The following is a 5155-nucleotide window of genomic DNA, read 5'->3' as shown; positions in this document are numbered from 1 at the left end:
TTCAAAATAAAAACTATATACGGTACTAGTGTTAATGTCTGCATGTGTTTATAGTGTCACTATATTGTACTATATGTGTGCAGTGTCAGTATACAGTATGTGTGTGTTTTCTCCCCCAGATTTTAATTTTAAACATAGAGGACCAACAGATTCACACATTCACTCACACACAGAAATACTCTGTGAGGACCCCAGGGGTACACATGCATTTGCGACAGAGTCCGATAAAATAAACAGCTTTTATTTCTTCCGCAGTCAACAAAACAAATAGCTTCATTCAGCAAAATGGCAAAGTAACAGGCTTTCTTCAGCAAAACACAAAATCAAACACAAAGCAAAAGTCCGTCTACAATATTGCACTGCGTAATGTGTTTTGGTCGACTCCACTGGCTTTTGAGCAGCCACACACAGAGCTCTATGTCACTCATCTCCCAACTCCTCCCTCTCACCTGTGTTACCTTTTTAACAGCAAGGGCTGTAGGGGATTCATATTCTCTATGAATAAGCCTACGGGTGAAACAGGTTGTAGCTGGTTGGGGGTTTGCGGTGCTAGTATTTGCTGCTTTATACACTTTTATTCACTGTTATACTGGATTGGATGTGAATTTCAATAAAGTTTGAAGTATTGGAATTCTCTGGATAGTGCGGTCTGTTCGTACTGTTCATACTAATGTGGCTATTTACCACCATATCAACTAATTACCAATCATGTGCTTCCTTGCCTTTGAACTGTGGTCAAGTCAATTAGAAGGGTCAATTATGGAGGTTTTCTTATGTGCCAAATCCCCTCCCTATAAGGGTCAGGGTTTGCAGCAGTCTTTTGTCAGTGTGGAGACTTGTTGTACAAACAGAAAGTTGACAGAGTAATATTTGCAGGGGGAGATAGTTGCTGTTGTACAGTTCTGCTAACCTATACGATATTCAGTACTATAAAGTATTGCATTGTGCTACATTATTACAATAAATTGCAGTGTGGTGGGCTACATAGACTGTACCCCATTGTGTTCACTGTGCTGTACTGTGATATATAGCTGTAAATTGCAGTTAGGGTTCCAGTGTACCCACCTCTGCGTTCACAGTGCATAGTCCCAACAGTCCTTTTTAGGGCTATCATTTATGGTGTCCTAAAAAGCAAAGTTTTATTAGAAATAAATAATGTCCCCCAATGTAAATCCAACATAATCATGTTGTCCAGCAATGTGGATCCACATCAATCACAATGAGCTTTGCCTGCTAATGTTGACCTCTGAACAAAATGACCCGTCACACCCAACTCACCATCCCAAATGAGCATAGATCTATGTTTGTCCCAAGCATTTTTAAATTCACTTACCGTAGTCTGAGTCACTACCTCTGCTGGAAGTCTGTTCTAAGAATCTACTCTTTTGCTAAAATAATGATTTCTAAGTTAAGTTATGAACATTTACATCTGAGAGTTTAAGGTGTTGCCACATGTACTTGATCTTAGATTAGCTTTATAAAAATACTTCTCTCCTGAACCTTATTCACACCCTTATTGTATTTAAAGGTGTCATGCATGTCCTCCTTTCCCTTCTTTTCTCACAACTCTAGGACAGTTGCTGCAATCTCTCCTAATATGCTTTATACCTCAGGCCATCATTTGTATTGTCCATTTGTGGACTTGTCCTATCTTATCAATATCTTTTTGTCTTTTTGTTTGTGGGGTCTCCAAAACTGGATACATCATTTTTAGTTGGGACTAACTAAAGATCTACGTAGCGGAATCAGGATCTCCTTCCTCCTGCTGGTGATCCCACTAGTAATGCTTCCCGGAATTCTATTCACCTTCCACAATGCCAGGACACACTGCTCATTTTGAAATAAGCACCTCCAAATCACTTTCTTCTGTAGTGCCGGCCAATACTGAACCCGTAATCTTACACCCTATTGAAGGATTTTTTTTTCCTAGGAGCATTTTATGCATTTAGAAATGTTGAACTGCTGTTTCTACATCTTTGACCAATCTTCTAGCAATACCAAATCATGTTCCATGCTACAAATACCACCAGGAATATCAACCCTTTGGCAAACTTTTGTGTTATCAGTAAAATGAAACCAAACCTTCAGAGGGTGGCCACTTTTGTTCCCCATGGTCCCTGTGTGTGTTGTAATGTAGCCACCGCTCCAAGCTCACTCCTGTGATGGACTACAATCTCAATACAAATTGGTAAACTAAATGTGAGATTGTAGTCCATCACAGGAGAGTGAGCTTGGAGCTGTGTTTGCTTTACAACACACGCAGGAACCAAGGGGAACAAAAGTAGCCACCTTGCAGAAGGAAGGACAGCGTCAGCATGAATTCAGAGTTGATTTGAGGATCTACAGCTGAGTGATACACAAATAGGAAACATTTTTGTTAATGGTTAGGGCACTTAAGACCTCATTTACACTGCCACTTTAATAATTTGTTTCTTATTATTTTTTACTTTTTAATCACCTTTTTAGTTTTTTATTTAATTATTTCATATTATGTTTTTTTATTATTATTTTTTTTTTGTCAGAGACTCGGGACTCGGTGGCGGAGGAGGGAACCAAAGGAGAGAGGTAAGTGCAGGGGGAAGGGGAGGACGGACGGACCGGCTGCACACTTTCACATGCAAACGAATAATCAGCTGCCTCACTCTACATTTAGTCCTGCTTTGTACAAAGCAGGACTGAATGTAGAGAGGGCAACTTCCCCACAAGGACACCGCTGCCACCCCCCTGCGCCCTGCCGCCCCGAGGCCGGGCCTCGGTGGCCTTGTGGGGAATCCGGGCCTGTCTGAACGTGCAAATTGTGGCCGTCAGCGACTAGTCAATGCTAGGGAAGAACGGAGAGTGGCAAGACTGGTACATGACAACAGAAGGGCAATAGTGCAGTGTCAAATTCCTCGCATCACCTTTCAACATCTCGTGGAGTCACGAGGCGGCCCAACGAAGTAATCTCATGGAGTCATCTCGTGGCCCAACGAAGTACTGATGGGGTGGTCATAATAATCTGGCCACTCAGTGTATATGCACGTACACGCGTATTGTACCATATGCAGCATATGCAAATCAATGGCTCCATACACACAGCAGCATACGGAGCCGTATATTTGCGTAGCGAGAAAATGCGCAAAAACAGAATGGAACCGAGATGCGTCCGGACAGCGTATTACTGCGTATTACGCACATGTGCATATACGCGTGTATAGTGCATTACAATTTCTATTACGAATTATGCATTCCGGGATTGCATATAGTGCACGCATATACGCGTTGTGTGTGAATGAGGCCTTAATGCTGAATTTAGTGTTACTTTAACCAGGGCCTTGTGTTTTTTTTTTAATAAGTGCATTCATCTATTTCTTGTCATTGGCTTTGCAGACCGAACAATGTGTACTGCTTTTGTTTAATTATCTTCTTATAAGAGGATAAACCGGAACACCCATGAAAAATAAATGTCTTCTTATGTAACCTATATATTTTAAAACTCCCAAAGGATTTGTTGACATACTGTATGTAAGATGAACCTAGCATCACACTTAAACACAAATGTAAAGAAATCACTGAAATCTATAATGACCTTTGAGAAAAACCTAAGCAATAACATGTAATGTATTTATCATTAAATGGAATCTGCCACTATGAAAACAGAACTTGTACAAACAGGACTTCATGAATTAAACAAAGTGACATGTTTTTCACTGAGTTAGCCAGTGTGAGGATTAACAATACCGTGTAGCACAAAATTCACTCTGGACGCAGCCAAGCTGAATAATTATCTGCGTTGCCCAAGCAAAGAGCAATATTAAGAGCTTCAACTCTGTTCCAGAATCTTTGAAGCTTTCTCCAACACTTTTAAGGATATAAATAAAAGTATAAACCCTGCTTAATTTCCACTGCTAATTAGTTGGCAAAGGCAGGTGGAATTTGAAAGCAGAACTAAACTACGCTACAAATTCTCTCTGCTCTGCAACACCATGATATGATTTCTTGTATGAAAGACTGGCTTTAGAGTTTAAGCTGTACTCCATTTAAAACTTTAAAGGCCCATTCACACTTGTGCGTTTCAATGCAAGTGTTGCAATGAACCTCAACACATGTTTGAATCTTCAATTATTTGCTTTTGCTTTGTTTGTATGTATGCATTGTGATGTATCGCTTTGCTGAAGAAGCGCCATGTGCATTTTTGTGTGAGGTGCAATGCATTGTATGGCCCATACAAGTCAACATAGTTGCTTACAAATGTGTGGTACATGGGTTGGTCAGAAGATCTACATTTTTATTTTACAGTGGATGCATTAAAGACTGAATGGCAAAGCATAAAAGATAGCTTGTATTGCAGAATGCAGCAGGTGACCTGAAGTGGATCTGCAGGGGGCTTGCAAGGGAGGTACATGCCTGCCCTACAACTAGAATTCTTAGTTCTAGGGTACACAACATAAGTATTTAGCTGGTATTCTGATGCTCCAGGTGGGGTGTCATAATGGACAGATGCTCATCAAATCTGGAAATAAATTCATAGAATGACGTTGCAATACATTCTTGTCTTGAACCTTTTATTGGCTTCTTATGATTATCACCTTGTCTATATGACATAAGCCTAATAACAAACACCAGCCATGCAAATAAATACCTACATCCATGCTAATGAGAAGCTTCATTCAAGCTGCACAAAACAACTGAAAATGTGCAACAATTCACATTAGCCAGTAAGGACTCTCTCTTTGGATGGTGGGAAGCAGTTTCTTTGAGCTTAGACAGGATGTCAGGAAAAGTCAGGCTTTGGCAACAAAGTAAACCTAAATTAAAAAATGACAACAGAAGAAATGTATTGGCTGTCAAAGCTGACAGCATTTATCTTGTGAAGTCTGCACAAAGGCAGGATGTCAACTTTTTACAAGTTTAAAACGGAGTATAGCAACAAGCGTCAAGAAATTAGAAAAATGTTGGCTGCCACTGTTAAATGTCTGAAAATGCTAGTTTCCTGTGTACATCTGAGTATAATACTGTGAGTCACTGGGGTTGAATTACTAAAAGCAAATAGGCTGTTCACAGGGAATTTACACTTTGCAGGGAGGTTTCCCTTAGTTTCATGCATGTGGTGAAATTTCACTTTGCAACCCAATTGTGTGCAAGGAATTTCTTTTTTTTTTTAAACAGTATTTTT

The sequence above is a fragment of the Nanorana parkeri genome, unplaced genomic scaffold (assembly GCF_000935625.1).
Source record: "Nanorana parkeri isolate BGI_ZX_2015 unplaced genomic scaffold, ASM93562v1 scaffold1264, whole genome shotgun sequence".
In the NCBI taxonomy this organism is placed as follows: domain Eukaryota; kingdom Metazoa; phylum Chordata; class Amphibia; order Anura; family Dicroglossidae; genus Nanorana; species Nanorana parkeri.
Note: the sequence above shows the minus strand (reverse complement) of the source record.